The following is a 13,790-nucleotide window of genomic DNA, read 5'->3' as shown; positions in this document are numbered from 1 at the left end:
CCTGTTCGTTGTTCTATGTTGCAATGCTCAGGAACAGGAGGAATGAACAGAGTGCTCCACATGGAGGACGAGACTGGGATTCTCTTCCAGATTACTGGCCAAAAGAAATTAGATTCTGACAGAAATAATCAAAGAGAGACACGATCGTAGCACGATAGCACAACACTATTACTGCCCAGGATGTCGGAGTTCAGAGTTCAATGCCAGCATTGTCTGTAGGGAGTTAGTGTGCCCTCCCCACACCTGAAGTCATTTCCTCTCAGTGCTCCCGTCTCCTCCTACTCTCCAAAGATGTACCGGTTAGTGGGTTATGTTCAAAGGTCAAAAGAGGTTAATTATCAAAGTATATGCTGTCCATGTCACCATACACGAACCTGAGATTCACGTCTTTGCAGGCATTCATTGTAAATACAAAGAAACACAATAGAATCAATTAAAAACTGCACCCAGCAGGACTGACTAACAGCCAATATGCAAAAGACAACAAACAAACTGTACAAATGCGAAAGAAAGAAAGAATCAATAAATAAACAGACAAACAAGTACCGCAGTGAGAAGCTGCGTTTCTCAGGCTTTATACATCTAGGCTGCAGACGACATTGGTCCTGCCAAATCCATCAGGTTGGGTTGTCTTGCCCAGTTTGTGTGACTGCTATGTGATTTACTGCCTCTGGCAATCGCCCATCGGCAAGAAATAACAGATCGTACTCTGCATACAATTATAAAGAAGTATATTTTAAAATGTTAGCTTTAGCAAACAGTTATTAGAGGAAAGAAAGAAGAAAAAAAACAAAAAGGGCCCATTATTCTTCAGCAGTCATATGTACACATCTTGAACTCAACTTGAACTTGTCTGTAACTCACACACTGGACCCTCGTTCTATGTGAAAGCACAAACCACCTTCCAAACGACACTCGAAATCCATCTCGAGCAAATCGGTCTCCCACAGGAGTATTGATCCTTCCTCCATGAAGCCATTCATCTGCACAAAGCACCTGTCTAACAGAGATGGTCTCCCATTCATTCATTCATTCATTCATTCATTTATTTATTTATTAAATAGTTAAATTGAGTAAGTAGTGCAGAAACGTAGGAAATAAAGCAGTCAGGTAGTGCTCATGGGCTCAATGTCCATTCAGAAACCAGGTGGCAGAGGGGAAGAATCTGTTCCTGAATCATTGAGTGCATGCCTTTAGGTTTCTGTACCTCCTTCCTGATGGTAGCAATGAGAAGAGGGCGTGTCCTGGGTGATGGAGTCCTCACTGATGGACATCACTCCTTGAAGATGTTCTGGATAACATGAAAGCTAGTGCCTATGATGAAGCTGACTAATTTTTCAGCTCTTTTCGATCCAGTGCAGTAGCATCCCAACGACTCCCCAACCTCCCCCCCCCCCATACCAGACGGTTATGCAGCCAGTTAGAAAGCCCTCCATGGAATGCTCTCTATCTGTGGAAATTTGCGAGTGTTTTTGTTGACATACCAAGGGCACGAGAGTTAGTAGGTTAATAGTCACATGGGGGCAATTGGACAGCATGGACTCATTGGGCTGAAAAGGCCTGTTACCATGCTATATCTCAGAATCAGATCAGATTTATTACCACCGACATGTCACGAAATTTGTTGTCTAAGTAAAAAGTAAATAAATTGAATACCTCACCTCAGACGGCTGGGTAGAGGTAGACTGACCTGGTGTCAGGTATCAGGCTAGCCAGAGTTTTACATCACCCTGGGATTTCCATGGTTACCGTGACTGACACAGCTTTTCAGATTTTGGATTTATTTAATTATATGAAATTAAGTTTTTAGCTCTTCTACTGGGGCTTGAACTCAGATCTGCAGATCTATAAATCAAATCTTCAGATACTAGTCTGTAACCTAACTACAGTGCAACATTTCCAGTGTGGGTAAAATGAAAAATTCTTGGTCTAATAACAGATAAACAGAGTAAACCAGTGGTTGCTCATCCATACACAGGAGACACCAAAATTAATGTTTCTGACACTACCCTGCGCTGCATTTTAATTGGGGCAGCAAAAGTGAATAGAAACAAGCCTAGGGCTAGGAAGAAAAATTACCAGCAATATCAGGAGAAAAACACAGTAATAAAGAGATGGGAAGTTAAGTTAAATATTCTCTGCTGTTTTCATCTTTTATGTTTTGAAGATTACATGCCTCAATTCTCACACTCTCCTCAGCAGGCCAGTGAATGGCACCTCTCTGACCTCCTAAGATTGCATCAGACTACTCTCTGATGGCTGCGCAATAAACAGCGCCCAGCAGTGACATCGCACTTCATCAGAAAGCAGCTCAGAAAATAAGGGAGATTCAATCTAGTTCAAACGTCAAGTCATTTTGACCTATCTAATTCTGGAGCACAAGTAACTCCAAGTTAGACCCTCCTTTCACCGGCAGACAGCAACATGACGAGAGGAAATTTGCTTGCTTTTTGTGGCAGTGGCAGTTTATATTTTCCATAGAGGAGGGCTCAGATCAATTTTCATTTACCAATTTAATTTGCTGTTAAGTGGAGTGTGTGTGTGCGGAATGCCAACCACTGTATGGGCTCCGTGCGATAAACAGAATGTGCTGCAACTGCTCTTCCATATAATATATTTAAGTAGCTTCCTCTCTTCTAGGTGAAAAACTTTGTAGCTAACTGTCTGTGGAAGGGATGCTGAGAAATGCATTTTACCAAGAGAATGTTAAAGGTACCACAGAATCAGAATCAGGTTTGTTATCACTGGCATATGTCATGAAATATGCGGTTTTGTGGCAGCATATTAGACTAACTAAACATTTATTAATTTTGGAAAAATGCTAAGAAGGGAAAGGAATAAGCTAGATCTTATAGGCATCCCTTAGTCACGTGAGACCATGGAATTTTCGCGTTGGAAAGTTTCCAGGGTGCAGGCCTGGGCAGGGTTGTATGGGAGACGGGCAGTTGCCCAAGCTGCAGGCCTTCCCCTCTCCACGCCACCGATGTTGTCCAAGGGATGGGCACTAGGACCCATGCAGCTTGGCACCGGTGACATCGCAGAGCAATGTGTTGTTAAGTGCCTTGCTCAAGGACACAAACACATTGCCTCAGCTGAGGCTCGAACTAGGGACCTTCAGATTGCTAGACCAGTGCCTTATCCACTAGGCCACGTGCCAACCAAGCTAGATCAGTGCATTGTAAAAGTATTCAGCCTCGACCTTTTGTTCACATAAATGACTATTACAACCTGGGATTTAGATCAATTGAATTGAGAAATTTTATTTCTGAATCACAGTAAAGATTTGAAAAATGGGAAAATTTTAGAGGATGAAAAACTAAAAATCCAAAAACTGATATGTCAGCGGTTCAAAAGTATTCATCCCCCTTTGCTCAGTACTTAGTTGAACCACGTGTTGTAGCTACTGAGCTCTGAGGTATGTTCAGTGCCCTTCAGATGGTCTTGTACCCTTCCCCAGATTTGTGCTTCTCTATTATAACTTCCTTGACTTGTCTTGAATGCTCTTTTGTCTTCATTTTTGATTTGGTCTATTGGAAATCTACCATACTGTTGGACCTTACAGAGAGAGGGGATCCTTCAATCTTCTACTTCAGCAAATTGGGTGAGTTGGTTAAGTAATATTTCACTTGAGAAAAATTTGCATAGTAATTACAAAGGGGATGAATACTTTTTCATCCTCACTATTTTGGTTTTCAATTTTTAGTAAACTGTTGACGGGTTTTGGAATTTTTCTTTTGATTTGACATGATGTACAATGTTTCGTAGATTAGGTCAAAAAGTACTACTTCAGTATATTCCAAATTTAGAAAATGAGACAATAAAATGTGAAAATAGTTGTGGGGACTGAATACTTTTTCAAGGCACTGTATAAAGAATATTAGTACAGTCACTTTGGAAGAGATCAAGGAGGCAACAGTGTGCCTTGCTGGAACATTTTCCGAGAGGCTTAAAAGAGAGGCAAGGGTAGAGGGTGAGACCTCCAGAATCTTAGAGTTATACAGGATGGAGAACAGCCCAACTTGTTTATGCTGGTAAAAATGAATTCCCGAGCTAGTCCTATTTAGCCTAAATGCCTCTAAACCTTCCCTATCCATGAGCCTGCTCAAATGTCATTTAAACATTGTAATTTTTCTGCCTCTACCACATCATATAGCTTGTTCCTTATGTCTACCATCCTCTGTGTGAAAAACGTGCCACCTTGATCTCCTTTAAATCTTTCCCATCTCAACTTAAAACTATGCCCTCTAGCTTTAGATCCCTGTGCCCTACAACTGATAGGCTCTACAATGGGTCGTCGAAACTGCCCATCAGTTCACCAGCGCCAGCCTGCTATCATGGACATTCACTATATACAGAACGGTGCCAGAAAAGGGCCCGAAACAGCACGACAGATCCCACCCACACTGCTCATGGACTGTTTGTCCCACTCCCATCAGGAAGGAGGCTACATAGCATCCATGGCAGGACCACCAGTCTCAAAAGCAGTGAGGCTGGTCAACAGCCCCACCCACTAACCCCCCAGCCACCACTACTTTATCGTTTCCTGTCAGAGCTTCCTTTTGCACTGTCACTCCTGTGCCTGGTGCCACTTTATAGACAGACAATCAGTCTTTGTATATAAGCTTTTTAAGTATTTATATTTATTGTGTTCTTTATCTTATTGAGTTTTTTTCTGTGATGCAATGGATCCAGAGTAACAATGATTTCATTCTCTTTTACACTTGTGTACTGGAAATGATATTAAACATCTCGAATCTGAATCTTTGGAAAAAGTTGATGAGCACCTTATCGATGCCCCTCATGATTTTATAAACCTCAGTAAGATTACCTCACAGCATTCTTAACTTCAGGGGAATCTGATCCAGTCCCTCCTCATAAATCAAGCCCTCCAGTCTTTTTGAACCTTTCCTGTTCTCCCTCCAGCTTAATCACATTCATTACACCCACTCTAGCTTATTCATGTAGAACAGGGTCAAAAGAAAGAAGATCAAAGTGGAACTAATTGTTCTTCTGTCACTGAAACTCGTCGTTAAAACACTTTTATTAGACATAAAAGGTTATTTAGAAGCAATCTTGGCTGGCCATGAATAACTTCCATAATCCGTAAATTGGAGCTCATCCAACATCTTGCTGCATCAGGTCCAGTTTATCGATCATCCCTGTGCTTGCTAACTTACAGCTGTTCCCAACAGTTCAATCCCTCTTTTCTTGTTATCTTTCATGACCTTGCCCTTGCTTTCTCTATTACCTCTGCTGAATGTTGGATTCTCATTTCTTGCACCGAGACATAAGACTATAAGACTCAGGAGCAGAATTAGGCCATTCATCCCATCAAGTTTGCTCTGGCATTCTTTCATGGCTGATTTATTATCCCTCTTGATCAGTCTCCTTTTCCCCGTAACCTTTGATGCCCTAACTAATCAAGAACCGATCAACCTCCACTTTAAATATATCAAATGGCTTGGCCTCCACAACCATACGTGGCGCTGAATTCCACAGATTTACTACCCTCTGGCTAAAGAAATTCCACCTCATATCTGTCTTAAAGGCTGTGCCTTCTGGTTCAAGGCTCACCTGCTATAAACAACATCCTCCCCACATCCGCTCAATCCAGACCTTTCAATATTCGATATGTTTCAATGAAATCTCCCTTCTAAGCTCCAGCGAATGTAGGCCCAGAGCCATCAAATACTCCTCAGAAGTTAGCCCTTTCATTGCTGGAGTCATACTCCTGAACCTCCTCTGGACCCTTCTCAATGCCGACAGCATATCTGGTAATGGGCCCAAAACTGTTCACAACACTCAAAGTGTGGTCTGTCCGATGCCTTATAAAGCCTCAGCATTACATCCTTGCTCTTATATTCTAGTCCTCTCAAAATTAATGTTAAGATTGCATTTGTCTTCCTTACCACCTTCTCAAGCTGCAAGTCAACCTTTAGGGAATCCTGTACATGGACTCCCAAGTCACATTACACCTTTGATCTAGTCCTTATGTTCTGGAATTAACCCCTCCCCCTTCCCCAAACCTATCTCTCAGTCCCATTTTAACTGAATGTGTTATTTCCTTTTGTGGATTAGTGTTGTACCTTGTTCAATAATCCCCTTGTGAAATTTTTAAAAAACACTGTATAAGTTCTTCTGGCATGAAGAATGCTGGGGTGAGTCAAAAAGTCTGAAGAACTTGTGACTGTGTTGGAAGGAATTGACAACAAGATTTAAAAGACAATGGTTTGGGTGGTAGGGGATATTTGGTTTGCAAGCCCAAGGCATCCTAGAAAAGTGGGACTTTGTGTTGATTTTTGGATAAGTTAGTAGAGAGGGACTGTTTTCAGATTAGTTAGAGAGAGTTTCATAAACTTACCATTGGTTGTGTTCCATTTGAAGAGTTTTGCATTTGTATTTCAATCTGATTCTTTAGTAAGTACACATGGAAACGTTGAAGATTGGATGCCATTCTGAGCCTCAGGACTGTTTTGCTATTCAATACAAAAGTGGATCATCACCAATCTCAATACCACATTGCTCTCTTACCCCAGGCCCGACAATCCATCTAAAAATGAATCTATCTCCTTCTAAAAATATTCAATGACTTGGTATCTACAGCCCCAATTAGCAGCAAATTCCAAAGGTTCACCGTACTCTGAGTAAAGAAGTTCTCCTCATTTCAGTTCCAAATCACTTGTTCAGTAACCTAAGGCTGTGATCACTTGTCCTAGAAACCCAGGCAACAAAAACATTTTCACCACGTTTAAACAACAACACACACAAAATGCTGGTGGAACACAGCAGGCCATGCTGCCTGGCCCGCTGTGTTCCACCAGCTGTGTTGTTGTTTGAATTTCCAACACCTGCAGATTTCCTCGAGTTTGCTCTTGACCACGTTTAGTCTGCTGAGCCCAGCCTCAGTTAAATTGCCTCTTTTAAACTCTGGTGAATACATGATACAATGGGATATTCATTCTGACTATCTTTTAGATAGTTTCCTTTTAAGTAAGATACAACTTGAACAATGACGTACTCTGAGTAACAGAATTTATAGTTTGGCAGTAAAGTAGGCCAACTAATAATCTTCCTTTGCCTATCAGTCCAAGAAAGTCTGCAGGCAGTACATTTAATCATCAACATCCTCTTCCCTACCATCCATGAGGAAATGTTACAGCCACCAACAGTTATCGACACATACTGAAGCCAAGATCGTTTCAGTAATGTAGATCAGACACATTAAGTGAGGCAGCCTGGTAGCATAATGGTTAGTGTAACTCGTTCAGCACCATTTCAGTTCCTGCCACTGTCTGTAAAGAGATTGTACATTCTCCCTGTGACCATGTTCGTTTCCCTCAGATGCTCCGATTTCCATCTACACTCCATGTACGTACGAGTTAGGGTTAGTGAATCGTGTGCATGCTTTGTTGACGGCAGAAGCATGGCGATCTTCGTGGGCTGCCTCCAGCACATCCCTGATGCAAATGGCACCCTTTACTGTACACCCCACCCCACTCCCCCACTCCCGCACTCACCCCACTCCCCCCCACTCCTTGTACATGTGACAAATGAAGTTGGTCTTTAAAACGTCGGAGGTCTTCTGGGACAAACCTTTGTGGATGTTAGTTGTCAAATAGCGTTACCATACCTCACCCTCATCAGGCAGGTGAGGCTTATCAGCCTTGGATGGCAGCCCACCTAGGAGAAGGAAAACTCTGATTTTAAACCTCCACTGCCTTGCGGCCATACCCACCCATGGGAAAGGCTTTGGGAATAAACCACGAGGAAGAAGTCCGGAGCCGGGGCCCCTAAGTCAGTTTAATGTTGTTTATAAATTCACTCCGCAACCTCTGCGACAACACCAGTACCAAGCCATACTGGCACTTGCCCTTCCCTTGGACTGCATCAGTGACACGGAGCTGGGGAACCCGCTGCAGGGGCAACAGCCAGTTCTTCAAATCTTCACCCAGGCTTGCACCCTGGAGAGGCCACAGTCCACCAGAGGTACAAACCCATGATCCCCTGGGATCGACGGCTGCCTACTACTTCATCCTCATTAAACTGGCCAAAGACATAAAAAGGGCTAAATTTAGTGAAGAGTTTCACCCCTTCCAATCCAGCACATAAATTGGAATCAGAATCAGGTTTAATATCACTGGTGAATGTCATGAAACTTGTTGTCCTTGTGGCAGCGGTACATTGCAGTACATGATAATAGAGAGAAAAGAAACTGAATTACAGCAAATACATAAAATAGCTAAATTAAATAATTAGTGCAAAAATATACTTTTTTTAAATAGGAGTGAGGTAGAGTTTGTGAGTTCAATGTACATTCAGAAGTCAGTTGGCAGAAAGGAAGGAACGGTTCCTGAATTGCTGAGTGTCTCCCTTCAGGGTCCTGTGCCTCCTTCCAGAGGGCAGCAATGAGAAAAGGGCATGAACTGTGATGGGTTTCCTTAATGATGGATGCCACCTTTTCGAGGTATCGCTCCTTGAGGATGTCCTGGGCACTGTGGAGGCTAGTGCCCATAATGGAGCTGACTGAGTTTACAGCTCTCTGCAGTTTATTTTGGTTCTGTGCAGTATTCCCACCCCATATCAGAGGGTAATGCAGTCAGTTAGAATGCTCTCCATGGTATATCTGTAGAAATTTGTGAGGTGTGAGTCCATCATTCACTGCTCCATAGACATCACTATAATTTCTGCAGGACTGTATTATCTTGTTTCCCTTCTGTACCAACACTACGCATTCACTCTGTGACTTTTTCACTGTTAGCCTGTGTTTCTCTAATTTGTTTAGCTCTTTCTTCCACTCATGTTTCTATGCATTCGGTACAGATTGGTTTGGCATAAAAACCAACGCAGGAAACACTTGTCAAATTAGGCAGCACCTGCGGAAAGAGAAACAGAGTTAATGTTTCAGGTGGAAGACTCCTTATCTAATTTTATTTCAGGAAACCAGTATCTGCATTTTTTAAAATTTCAGCACACACAAAATGCTGGTGGAACACAGCAAGCCAGGCAGCATCTATAAGGAGAAGGGTCTCGGCCCGAAATGTCAACAGTGCTTCTCCTTATAGATGCTGCCTGGCCTGCTGTGTTCCACCAGCATTTTGTGTGTGTTGTTTGAATTTCTAGCATCTGCAGATTTCCTTGTGTTTGCTTTTTAAATTTCAGTTTGCTTTCGTAGTCTTGATAGTATTTGGTAGATGGGACAGTCTATGAACTTGGTGCTCCCATTGCCAATGTATGCATGTATCCTTAAACTAATCCTCATGTTCTCTGGAAGCTCCCTTTAGCATATTCATGATGTAGAGACTTAAATTGTACAGCATAGACTCTTAATATGGTGACCAAATCAACTACTTGAGTTGGTCCCATTTGCTTGTGTTTAGCTCACATCCCCTTCAAACCTTTCATTTCAACATATGGGTCCATCTAAAAGTCTTTTAAACATTGTAATTGTACCTGCTCGTACAGCTTCATCGTGAAACTTGTTATATCCACAATCCTCTGTGTGAAAACGTTTCCTGTCAAGCGCTCTTTAAATCATGTCCCTCTCAGTTTCACTCTGCACCCACTAGTTTTAGACTCCTGGGAAAAGGATGATGATCTAATCTACTCCCCTTACACAAATATGTTTCTCTAACCCATCCTCACCTCTGTCAGCTAATTTGTCTTGAGCATATTTTGGTGAGTTCATTAAATCAGCCTCTATCGTTGGTTGAGGCACACACAAAATGCTGGAGAAACTCAGCAGGCCAGGCAGAATCTACGGAAAAGAGCAAACAGTCGACATTTCAAGCTGAGTCCTTTCGTCAGAACTCAACTGGTAGCCTTGGCTTACCAGCATATTCCATTTTTCCTTAAGCTCAGGGTCTCCCCCAGCATAAAGTCTCAACTTTAATATGCTCCTTGCTGACAGCAGCTTCCTAACCTTTGACTGTACATATATCTCCCCAGAGGGTACTGTCTGAGGCAGTATCACTATTTATATTCATATTTAATTCTGAAATAGTTGTCTGTTTTATCAACACTATTTGAGACATTAAATCACTGAACCAGCATCCTGAAGGCATCCATTGGTCTAGGGACTTAATTTCACAACCGACCAAAGCAGCTGGTGATCTTATTTTGATGTGGTTAAATCTGGAATTAAGAACTATTAATAATGAAAGTGACTGTGAGCTCACAGAACCATTGTGAAAACCCATCTCGTGCAGGCATGGTAGCACGGTGGTTAGCATAACATTTTACAGTGCAACTGTAAGGTTGGGGTTTAATACCCACCACTGTCCGTAAGAAGTTTGTACATTCTCCCCCGGTCATGTGGGTTTTCTCCGGGCGTTCCAGTTTCCCCCCACATCCCAGTGACATACAGGTTAGGGTTATTAAGTTGTGGGCATACTATGTTGACACAAGAAGCATGGCAACACTTGCAGGCTGTCCCCAGCACACCTTGGACTGCTGCACATGACACATTTTTCTGCATTTTGATTTACCGGTGATAAATAAAACCTAATCCTAATCTTAAATCTGGTGCTTCATGATCCTTCAGAGAGGTTAGTCAGACAACCCTACCCAATTTTGCCTCTTTCTGACTTCTGGCCCACTTATGAAGAGATGGACAGCCTATCCTGGCCATGAGAGGGGGTTTAGCATCTTGTCAAAGAACACAAAACATTCAATACCCTCGTCACATTACTCGTTCACTTTAATGTTGTGCAAACATCCCTTCTGCGGTATTTTGCTGTAGTTGTTCCTTTCAGATTCTTCCACTCCTTTGGCTTGTTATAAGACCATAAGACATAGGAGCAGAATTAGGCCATTCAGTCCATCGAGTCTGCTCCTCTATTCCATCATGGCTGATTCATTACCTCTGTCAACTCCATTCTCCTGCCTTCTCCCCATTGTGATAGGTTTGCTGAATGTGAAGTTCTAAACTCAAACAAAGACCTTAAGCTCTATTCGATATAAATAACCTCACTAAAGGGAGGTTATATTGTAACTACCCAACCTTTAAAGATTAGTCCACTTCCCTGTTTATTCTCCATTGTGAGCTTAGCTGCCAATACCCACTATTTAAGCAGTGGGTCCTCTGTCCCTACCAAGGATAAGGTACTTAGAGTTTAAAAAATAGTTTAAAACACTGTTCCATTATTTACAGTAATATACATTTAAATCTAAACAACGTTCTTAAAACACATTTAAACTTACAGAGTATTTCTATCTTAAACATTTTCAAATTACAAATATTTCTAAAGCACAAATGATTTCCAAAACGCAGGTACCATTCCGATAAACTAAAAAGACACACCAATGATACCGATGAATAAAACGTTCATCACAAAAATTGAAGCCAAAGGAATGTATTCTAGTTCACCCTGTGTTTCTTTCATTCTTCTTAATGTTCCTTATCCCATTCCTAATGAGCATGAACTGCTCTCTACATTTATATTATTTCTTTGCCACTTGGGTGACTTCACATATATGTGATATTTCATCAGATAACCCTTTTACAGAATCTAAAAGCCTCTTTAGACACAGTTCCTAACTACCCACAACTAATTATGTAAAACTAACTTCTTTGAGTACATAAAACTCTTATCTTATTGGTAGATAAATTACTAATATGCAAGTGATTTGTCTCTGTATGGTTTGCAAGTTACTTTGAACCAGCTTTGTCTGTTTGAAATAATCCAAATTAGATAACCAGTTGTCTTATACTGCACCTCTTGAGCAGTGATAAACCAACATCCTATTTTCTACAGATAATGCACCTGCTATATACAGAGCGTATTTGCAAAGCTGTGATTTCAAACTTCAAACTGATCACTGCTTGCCATAGGCTCCTGTTTATGACCAGAAGCTAAACAAAGAATATAGTTGGAAGTTTAACTTGGACTGTTTGATCTTATAAGAGGTACCTTCTCTGTTTAGAAAGCTAAACTTGGTAAAAAAAAAACATGAGGCCGCCAGGCCCTGGAAGTGAGTATCCATCACACCGTAACCTGTGGAACACACACAAAATGCTGAAGGAACTCAGCAGGCTAGGCAGCATCTATGGAAAGGTGTAAACAGTCGCTGTTTCAGCCTGAAACCTTTCATCAGGATGCCATAACCTTTGACTCCAGACTATTCAAGAACCTATCAAACTCTGCTTTAAATATACCCAATGACATGGCCTCCACAGCCGTAGGTGGCAATGAATTCTGCAGATTCACTACCTTCTGGCTGAAGAAATTCTTTCTCATATCTGTTTTAAAGGTTGTCCTCCTATTCATAAGTTATACCTTTTGGTCCTAGCCTCCTCCATTATAGCAAACATCTTCTCCATGTTCACTTCATCTTGGCCTTTCAATATTTATTACATTACAGTAAGATCACCCCTCATTCTTCTACATTCCAATGAGTACAGGCCCAGAGCCATCAAACACTCTGCAAACATTAACCCTTTCATTCTTGAAATCATTCTCATAAACCTATTCTGGACTCTCTCCAATGCCAGCATTGCCTTTGTTCGATAAGTGGCCCAAAACTGACCAAAACTGTTCACACTAATCCAAGTGCAGTCTGGCTAATGCCTTATAATGTTTCAAAATTATATCCTTACATTTAGATTCTAGTCCTCTGGAAATGAATGCTAATTTTGCATTTGACTTCCTTACTGCTGACTCAACCTGCAAGTTAAACTTCAGGAAATACTGCATGAGGATTCCCAAGACCCTTCGCAGCTCCGACCTCTGAATTTTCTCACCACACATTACATAAACTTGATTACCAACTGCTCCATTCTTAGCCCCACCACTCCTGTTTCCATCCCCCTGCCAAATTAGTTTAAACCCTCCTCAACAGCTCTAACAAACCTGCCCGCAAAGAACTGGTCGCCCTTGAGTTCTGATGTAACCTGTTCCTTTTTGTACAGGTCTTACCTTCCCTAGAAAAGATCCCATTGATCCAGAAATCTCAAACCCTACACCAATTCCTCAGTTATAAATCCATCTGCCAAATCATCCTATTATTGCCCTCACTGGTGGGTGGTACAGGCAGAAATCCAGAGATTACTACCCTTGAGTTAGAGCTTTGCAGCTTTCTACCTAACTCCCTGTATTCTCCCTTAGGACCTCTTCCCTTTTCCTATCTACGTCATTGATGACAAAATGTGCCACAATTTCTGTCTGTTCACCCGCCCCCTTTAAAATGCTGAGAACCTGATTTGAGACATCCCTGACCTAGGTTCCTGACAGGCAACATACCATCTGAAAGCTCCTTTCATATCCACAGTATATCCTGTCCACACTTCCAATTATTGAATCCCCTATCATCACTGCACTCCTCTTCTCCCCACTTCCCTTCTGAGCCGCAGAGCCTGGCCTAGTTCTAATCCAGTCGCTGTGGCTAGTTCTTCTAGTTCACCTCAACAGTATCCAAAGCAACATATGTAACATTGATGTAGACCTCTGCACTGGCTGCCTATTCTCTTTCCCTCTATCTTCAGTTGACTTTACATACAGAAACACGTTCCCTTGCTGCCCACAGTTAACACACCGGGGTGATTGATAAGTTTGTGGCCTAAGGTAGAAGGAGTCAATTTTAGAAAACCTAGCACATTTATTTTTCAACACAGTCCCCTCCTACATTTACACACTTAGTCCGGCAGTTGTACAGCATACAGATCCCTTCTTTGTAGAAGTGGTCCACAGCAGGGCTGATTGATAAGTTCATGGCCTAAGGTAGAAGGAGGTGATTTACTAACTTCAAACTTTCTGCATTATCACTCAAAGAGTTGAACTGCACATGCATGTAAT

The sequence above is a fragment of the Hemitrygon akajei genome, chromosome 3 (assembly GCF_048418815.1).
Source record: "Hemitrygon akajei chromosome 3, sHemAka1.3, whole genome shotgun sequence".
Lineage (NCBI taxonomy): Eukaryota > Metazoa > Chordata > Chondrichthyes > Myliobatiformes > Dasyatidae > Hemitrygon > Hemitrygon akajei.
Note: the sequence above shows the minus strand (reverse complement) of the source record.